Source organism: Hippopotamus amphibius, chromosome 7 (genome assembly GCF_030028045.1).
Source record: "Hippopotamus amphibius kiboko isolate mHipAmp2 chromosome 7, mHipAmp2.hap2, whole genome shotgun sequence".
Classification (NCBI taxonomy): Eukaryota; Metazoa; Chordata; class Mammalia; order Artiodactyla; family Hippopotamidae; genus Hippopotamus; species Hippopotamus amphibius.
In genome coordinates this window covers 4391812-4401222 of record NC_080192.1, presented here as the reverse complement: position 1 = coordinate 4401222, position 9411 = coordinate 4391812, and the positions used below count along the sequence as shown (strand labels likewise).

At 48.8% G+C, this 9411-nt stretch overlaps 1 pseudogene; it reads left to right on the top strand.

Annotated features, from left to right (window-relative positions):
* Positions 1 to 7357: 7357 nt before the first annotated feature.
* On the top strand, positions 7358 to 8730 carry LOC130856913 (elongation factor 1-alpha 1-like; annotated as a pseudogene).
* The last annotated feature ends 681 nt before the right edge of the window (positions 8731 to 9411 follow it).

The window sequence follows — 9411 nt, the reverse complement described above, 5'->3', positions numbered from 1 at the left end:
GGCCAGGATGGAGGTGCAGCTGCAGCCCTGAGGCAGGAGGTGCCTGGCTAAGGCAGGCCAGGAGATCTGCATGGGAGACAGAGAGAAGACAGGCAGGGCCCATTGCAGGAGGATCAAAGACGGGCTTCTCTTTGGTCTGCACAATATATTAAAAATATTTGAGTTAGTTGGAACAGAACTGAAAGTGCAGAAATAGACCCACGCATATATGGTCAATTGATTTTGGACAGAGGTCAAAAAGCAAAGCAATTCCGTGGGGAAAGAAAAGTGTTTCAACAGATAGTGTTGGATCGATTTGGACATCCAGATGCCAAAAGAAGAAAAAGAATTTTGACTCTGACCTCACATAATATACAAAAATTAGTTTTTTAGGTCTATGAAATGGATCATAGACCTAAATGGAATAGTTAAAACTATGAAAGTTCTAGGAGAAAACATAACAGAAAATCTTAGTGACCTTGAGTCACTAAGGAAAACATTTCTAGAATAGTACACAGAAAGCATAAACTCTAGAAGGAATACCTGATACATTGGACTTTATCCAAATTAAAATTTTTTGCTCTTTGCAAAACACATATCCAACAAAGGATTTGTATCTACAATGATGTTTCTCAGCCTTTTCTCACCCCCCATGGAGACTTTTTAGGCATTTTTTTCCCTAATCACCCCCATGAAATTTTAATAGCACAGATACTGCTTCTGTACTGTATGTAAATTCATGCTTTCCACATAAGAAGAATATGATCTTTTCCACTCAGAATAGAATGATCTAGAATATAAAAGGGACCCTACGACTAGGCAATAAGAAGACAGACAACCAAATTTTCTTTTTTTTTTTTTAATTTACTTATTTATTTTATTTTTGGCTGTGTTGGATCTTCGTTGCTGTGTGTGGGCTTTCTCGTTGTGGTGAGTGGGGGCCACTCTTTGTCCCGGTGCTTGGACTTCTCATTGCAGTGGCTTCTCTTGTTGCGAAGCATGGTCTCTAGGCACATGGGCCTCAGTAGTTGTGGCTCACGAGCTTAGTTGCTCCGCAGCATGTAGGATCTTCCCAGACCAGGGCTCAAACCCATGTCCCCTGCATTGGCAGGCAGATTCTTAACCACTGCCCCACCAGGAAAGCCCAACCCAATTTTCATTTAACAGGCAAAAGATTCAAATATACCTCTCACCAAAGAAGACATTAGGATGACAAATGAGCACAGGAAAAGAAGTCCAACAGCATTAATTGTTAGAGTACGAGCTTTCATAGCAAGGTACCACTGCACACATACCAGGATGGCCAAAATTAAAGACTGACCATTCCAAGTGTTGGTGGGGATACGGAGGAACTGGAACCCTCACATTTGGCTTGTGGGACTGAAATGTACATCCATTTTGGAAAACAATTGGCAGTTCCTTAAGAAGTTAAATACATGCCTCCCACGTGACCCAGCCATTCCAGTCCTAGGATTTACCCAAGAGAAATGGAAGCACATGTTCATACAAGACCTGCACATGAGTGTTCATATACATGGGAGCTTTATATGTAACAGCTAAAAGGACAAAAGGGAAAACAACCCTTTGCCCACCACAGGGGAATAGGTCAACAAACTGTCCACCCTTACGATGGAAGGAGTACTGCTCAGTAGTAAAATGGAACAAACTCAATCCATGTAACCACGTGGGTGAAGCTCAGCATAATTATACTGAGTGAAAGAAGCCAGGCAAAAAAGAGATGATTCCATATGATTCCATTTACATGAAGTTCTCAAAATGCAATTGCATCTGCAGGGATAGAGGCAGACCTGTAGCTGGCTGGGGGTGGGGTAGAAGGGAGGGGAGGATGACAAAGGATGGATAACAGAGGGGGTGATAGAAACGGTCATTCGTGATTGCAGTGGTGGCTTCACAAACATACATATATGTCAAACTTCATATATATGTCAAAGCTCATCAGATAGTACGTTTTAAATATATGTGGTTTATTATATGTCAATTATACCTCAAATATCTGTACATTAGTTGCCAATCTTAAAAATGGGGTGATTCCAATCTTTCAAAAAAATCTGTATTTCTGACGTTACTTGAAAACCTGACTGACTGGCTGCATGCAGCCTTCCCATTGGCCAGAGCGGAGAACCCGGGCCCCTCTGGACCTGGCACAGGCTCCCCAGCTGGCCTTGGCCCCACTTGCCAGTTTTCTCTCCACACCGCATCACCTTCTCGGCTCCCTGGCCGCTGAGTTTGTGGCCTGGGCAGGTGGGGACCCGGCGGGGGAGGATGGCGGGAATCGCCAGGGAGCTGGGGGTGGATTTTGAGCAGGGCGACACAGATTTGTTCCTCCAGGCCCCTGTCAGGTGGCCCAACAAGGCCCCTCTCAGTCTGGCTGCAGCCCAGGCTTGCCAGAGGTGGTTAAGAAGAACCTTAAATGTGAAGCTTTGGACTTTATCCTAGAACAGTGTCGGCCCCCTTAATTCACAACAGATATCACACCCTAGTATGCAGTATCATCACCATTTTACAGAAGATCCTAGGAGGCGGACCGTCTGACGGGGTGAGGGGCGGAGGGTGGCAGGGATTGTGCCGGAACTCCTTTGGTCATTATTTCTGCATCTGTGATGCAAAGCCCAGAGCCAGGTTGGCCTGGAGTCTGTGTGAGCCGAGCTCTGTCCGCACACCTTCTCCCTTCTTCCTGAGGGACGCAGGGCACTGGCCTTCCTCAGGCCTGCAGTTCAGTGCTTTGACTGGTCCAGCTGTGAGTAAACATTTGCAGAATTGGCCTGCATGGCTTTGGCCACATCCCTTCCCCTCTTCCCTGCCTCGGTTTCCCCATTTCCAGGGGGTAGGAAGACTTGATGCTTTACAGGGGCCACGATATTCCAGGATTCCTTGAGGATACACCTCCTCTCCCCCTCTTCCTCCTCTGAGCCGCTAGTTACTGAGATGAGAAACGTGATCCCCTGAAGGTCCATCCTGTGACCCAGAACTTGCCCGAAGCTCTGTGCTCTTGTGGCTCAACCAGATCCACTCTGAGGGACCCTTGGGACCCAGGACTCTTGGGGAGTCAGGGGACTCTCTCACCTTTGACTTCTAGCTATTCCTGTGCACTGAACCAATAAGAGAGAGGGGCTCGATTCCCCTTTGTGCTTTGGTCTCCAGGAAGTTCAGGCGCTTCTCCTTGGCTTTAGGAGGGTCTCCTGTATCTACTCCTGGGTTTGCTTCCTTCTAAGCCCTAAGGAATGAGGTGGGATGTCTAGACACACGTGTCCACGTTGGGTCCTTCCTGCGGCCACACGGAGGGAGCACCAAAAGCAGGAGGACCTGGGGGCAATTGATCGGGTTAGCCCCAGAGAGAGCGAGCCAAGCTAGCATAAATTTCAGGTTAAATCATGTACACGCCAGAATGACTTTCCCCAAACCTCAATAAGTGAACATTTCTTTATCATACATTAAAACCATTTTACGACCGCGTGAAGTACAGAGTCAAATATATCAAAGTTATGTGCTAAAATACTTTCCTCCTCTAAAAGTTCGTTCTGTTTCTTCTGATTCGAGTAGAACTGGGGTGCGTCAGCCTGGCGGGGTCTGGCCACTCCCAGCGCCGCCCCTGCCCCGCCCCCGCCCCGCCCTCCCCCCTCGGGGAGGGGGCCGCGGGAGGGGCCCGCCCTCCGCCCTCCGCCCTCCGCCCTCCGCCCTCCGCCCTCCGCCCTCCGCCGGCAGGGCGGTACCCTGGGGGATCTGTTCCCCACAGTCCCCTCTGCCCCCCAAACCCACTCCATGCACTTCATGGCCCCTCTTCCCCCTACAAGACCCCGCTGAGGTACCACCGCCTCCGGGAAGTCCTCTGGGCCTCATGGCTGGGCCAGGCCTCTCCCTTGAGCTCCCAAAGCCGCCTGGGGCCCCGTCCACACTGGCAGTCGCTGTTCCCTTCTCCCAGCACAGTGGACGGGGAGTCCTTAGGCAGGGGTGGGCCTGGGTCACGCGTGACTCCAGAATGGCCACGTGGTAAATGGTTTCAGGTGAACGAATCTGGGAGCTTGGGAGCCCCGCGCAGCTTTCCTGGGTGGTTGGTGGTGGAGGTTCTGGTCCCCGCCCCCCCCCCCCCCCCCATGCTTAGGTGGGCCACAGATCCTCAGTAACCCGGCTCCTTGCCTCCTACCCCGACCCATCATCGCTGCCTGTAACTTCTGAGGACTGATTATTCCTCTTCCAGAGCCTGAGGAACACGCCCTCCCAGCCGCAGGCTGCCCTGAGCTCTCCCGGTGTGGTAGCTGGGGCCGCCGACACCCACGGCCCCGCCTTGCCATGGCCCCACGGCTGACCCTGAGACCCCAGCACCAGGTCTCCCCTGGACGTGGCCCCAAGGGGGCGCCTCCCTGCACTACAGCTTCCCCCTTCCTGTTTCTCACTCTTTTCACGGCCACACTTCTTGAAAGGTCTCCCCTTATTTCACCTCCTCCTCACTCTTCTGCTGCTTCCTCCATCCTGGCCAGCAGCCCCTGATCCTCTGAACCGTCTGGGATGAGACCCCCCGCCCCCAGGCCCCCACGTGGCCAAGTCTAAGGTGCGCGCCGGCCCCGAGCAACATGGCCTCTGGCCGCACCTGGCACAGCTGGTCATCCTCATCCCATGGTGTCCAGCACGCGGCACGTTCCGGGTTCTGCTGCATCACCCCAAAACAGACCGCTAGAGCAGACGCCCCTCCCCTCCAGGTGCTGTGTTTTACCCAAAGCTGAAAAGCCACCAAGAGCTTAACTACTGGCCATGATATTACCCACCCGAATGGGAAGCAAAAGGGAACAATGGAAGTCGCTGTCTGTTAAGTGACTGCTCACAGGCTACACCGAGGGTGGAAACTCTGCCTTAGAGCAGTTTTTCCCACTCAGCACATGGACCTTTGGGGACGCATCATTCTTTGCTGTGTGGCGCTGCCTTGTGCATTGTAGGACGTATATGGGCATTTCGGGACTCCACCCGGTGGACGCCAGCTGCACCTCTCCCCATCACGGCGGTTATGACAATCAACGGTGTCTCCCGACAGTACCGTGTGTCCTCTGGGGGGCAGAATAGATCCAGTTAAAACCTCAGCTCCAGAGCAAAGACTTTTGACCCAGCATCCTTGGAGGGTGTCCTAGGGGTCTCCAGAGAAAAGGAACCAATAGGGCGTGTGTGTGTGTGTGTGTGTGTGTGTGTGTGTGTGTGTGTGTGTGTGTGTGTAGGGAGAGAGAAAGAGGGAGGTTGATTTATTTATTTTTTATTTTGTTTTTATTTATTTTTTATTGAAGTATAGTTGAACTGCAGTGTTGTGTTAATCACCAAGGAAACTAAGCAGGGTGGGGCCTGGTTAGTACTTGGATGGGAGGTTGATTATTTTAATAAATTGGTTCGTGTGATCCTGAAGGCTTGGTAAACCCAAAATCTGCAGGGCAGCTGGCCGACTGGAGACTGCAGAAGAGCTACAGGGAAGAGCTGCAGTTGAAGTCCAAAGACCATCTGGAGGCAGAATTCCTTCTTGCTCACAGAAGGTGGTCAGCCTTTTGGTCTATTCAGGCCTTCGACTGATTGGATGAGGCCCACCCACTTGATGGAAGGTAATCTGCTTTACTCAAAGTCCATTCCATTTAAATGTTAATCTCATCCAAAGAACACTTTCACAGAAACATCTAGAATAATGTTTGACTAAATATCTGGCCACCATGGTCCAGCCAAGTTGATACACATAATTAACCATCACAAAGAGATGCATATAAAGGAATTTATAAAATCCTGAACTTGATCCGGTCGTTTTATTTGTTTGTTTGTTTTTCTGTATTAATCTGGTAGAGTTCTTTTGGAACTATTTTATTTTATTATTATTATTTTTTAAACTTTATTTTTTGGGGAGCTATGTTGGGTCTTCATTGCTGTACGTGGGCGTTCTCTTCATTGTGGTGCACGGGCTTCTCAGTGCAGTGGCTTCTCTTGTTGCAGAGCATAGGCTCTAGGTGCGCTGGCTTCTAGTTGTGGCTCATGGGCTCTAGAGCACAGGCTCAATAGTCGTGGCGCGGGGGCTTGGTTGCTCCGTGGCATGTGGGATCTTCCTGGACCAGGGCTCAAACCTGTGTCCCCTGCATTGGCAGGCAGATTCTTAACCACTGTGACACCAGGGAAGTCCTGGGACTATTGTATTGTAAGTTGAAAACAACTAAGTATATATGTTCATCTGTTAGGAGTCAAGATTTTCAGATAAGAGCATAAGTAACAATTATAGAATCAAGTAATGTAAGTGAGAGTGCTCTAATATTTGAACTATATTGGAAATATTGACACAAACTCATGATTTGAAATAACTACATTAGCGATTATTAATGATCTATACATATCTTCCTTTTCCCCACGTGTGGGCCAGAAGCCACCTGGTAAACCTGGGCCATCTTGATGAGTCACAGGGCAAGGAAGCTTTTAAGGATCCCTGGAGTCATGTCAAGAGGACACAAGAGCTGACTTAAAGGGCCACCCATTGGCCAAAGGTCTGGCAATTTGAGCACTAAAAGTAGTACATTGACCGTACTTGATTGAAACACATTGAATCTATGAAATACTATGACTCTATAGTAACACATAAGATAAAAAATTACTATATATTCCCAAGAAGGTGACCATAAAAGCATGTACTTGTGTGCTCTTATCATTCATTTAATTATTATATTGATAAGGAATACATCTGTTTGAAGACAGTTTCCAACTCAAGACAAAGACTCAATGGAATAATCCAATGTTTTGTAATTTCCATTAATTGTACATTGGGAGTTGCTTCACAGTTGTCTCTGGGGAGGAGCAAATGGGTGTAAGGACAGACAAAATAATTGATGAAAGAGCTAATAGTTGTTGAAGCTGGGGGGCTGGCACTGGAGAGTCACTGTTGTATTGCTCTACTTTTGTAATATGTTTACAATTTTCCATGATAAAAGAATTATTCTGAGTCAGGAGGATGGATGAAACAAAATTGGCAAAATGCTAATCACTGATGAAGCCAAGTGATAGGTATATTCTATTCTCTCTAATTCTGTTTGTGTTTTAAATTTCCATAGCAAAAAACCCATCTTTTCCGGGAATTCCCTGGCTGTCCAGTGGTTAGGATTCGGCGCTTTCACTGCTGGGGCCCAGGTTTGATCCCAGGGCTCTTCATGGGGGAACTAAGATCCCACAAGCCTCACAGTGTGGCCAACCCCCTCCCTCCAAAAAATCTTTTCTCAGTGTTCACATTTGATAGAGTCATACATCATTAGAATCTAAGGTTTACCAGCTAAGCTCAAAAGCTGGGGAGGCTTTTGCACAATGGGTTTGCCGCCAGCACACAGGTGTCGTGAAAACCACCGCTAAACCTAAGCAAAAAATGGGAAAGGAGAAGACCCACCTCAACATCGCTGTCATTGGACACGTAGATTCGGGGAACTCTACCACTGCTGGCCATCTGATCTACAGATGTGGTGAGATCGACAAGAGAATCATTGAAAAACTCGAGAAGGAGGCTGCCGAGATGGGAAAGGGCTCCTTCAAGTATGCCTGGGTCTTGGACAAACTGAAAGCTGAGCGCGAGCATGGTATCACCATTGGTAATCTCCCTGTGGAAATTCCAAACCAGCAAGTACTATGGGACCATCATTGATGCCCCAGGACACAGAGACTTCATCAAACACATGATTCCGGGCACATCGCAGGCCGACTGTGCTGTCCTGATTTCTGCTGCTGGTGACGGTGAATTGGAAGCAGGTACCTCCAAGCACGGGCAGGCCTGTGCAAGGCCCTTCTGGCTTGCACTGTGAGTGTGAAACCACGAATTGTTGGAGGTAACAAAGTGGCTTCTACGAAGCCACCCTACAGCCAGAAGAGATACGAGGAAATTGTTAAAGAAGTCATCACCTACATTAAGAAAATGGCTACAACCCTCACACAGTAGCATGTGTGCCGATTTCCGGCTGGAATGGTGACAACAGGCTGCAGCCGAGTGCTGACACGTCCTGGTTCAAGGGCTGGAAAGTCACCCGTAAAGACGTCAATGCCAGTGGAACCACGCTGCTTGAAGCTCTGGATTGCATCCTGCCACTACCTCGCCCAACTGACAAGCCCTTGCGTCTGCCAAATTGGTGGTATTGGTTCTGTCCCTGTGGGTCACGTGGAGACTGGTGTTCTCAAACCTGGCATGGTGGGCACCTTTGCACCTGTCAATGTAACAACTGAAGTGAAGCCTGTTGAAATGCACCATGTAGCTTTGAGTGAAGCCCTTCCTGGGGATAACGTAGGCTTCAATGTCAAGAACGTGTCTGTCAAAGATGTTCGTCGTGGCCATGTGGCTGGTTGACAGCAAAAATGACCCACCGATGGAAGCAGCTGGCTTCACAGCTCAGGTGATTATCTTGAACCATCCAGGCCAGATCAGCGCTGCATAGGCACCTGTGCTGGACTGTCACACAGCTCACATCGCCTGCAGATTTGGTGAGCTGAAGGAGAAGATTGATCATCGTTCCAGGAAAAAGCTGGAAGATGGCCCCAAATTCTCGAAATCTGGGGATGCTGCCATCGTTGATCTCGTTCCTGGCAAGCCCATGTGTGTTGAGAGCTTCTCCGACTTTCCTCCTCTGGGCCGTTTTGCTGTTCGTGACATGAGAACAGACGGTTCCTGTGGGTGTCATCAAAGCAGTGGACAAGAAGGCAGCTGGAGCTGGCAAGGTCGCCAGGTCTGCCCAGAAAGCTCAGAAGCCTAAATGAATATCACCCCCAGTACCTGCCACCCCAGTCTTAACCTGCAGTGGAAGAACGGTCTCAGAACTGTTTGTCTCAGTTGGCCTTTTAAGTTTAAGGGTAAAAGACTGGTTAATGATAACAGTGCATCACAAAACCTTCAGAAGAAAAGGAGGATGTTTTGTGGACCATTTGTTTTGTGTGTGGCAGTTTTAAGTTATTAGTTTTTAAAATCAGGACTTTTTATTGGAAACAGCGTGACCAAAAATCTGTCACAGAATTTGAGACCCACTAAAACAAATTTTAATGAGGAAAAAAAAAAAAAAAAAAGCTGGGGAGGACACTCTTAGAAGGTCACTGCTCCAAGGTACCTTCAGCCATGGGGCATGAATCAGGCAAAGACCAGGCTCTCTCCCTGAGTCCCTCCTGGCTTCCCACCCTGCCTGGGTCCTGCTGACCTCCGTGAGCTGCACCAATGGGCTCCCTTCCCTCTTGGTGTTCTAAACCCCCCAGTGGGGTTATTTGTCTAGAGTAAGACTCTAAACAAAGAAATGCGTAGGACTTATCTATTCATTTATCAAGTACTCATGATAAGGACTTCCCTGGTAGCACAGTGGTTAACAATCCACCTATCAATGCAGGGGACACGGGTTCGATCCCTGGTCCAGGAAGATCCCACGTGCGGCAGAGCAACTAAACCCGTGTGCC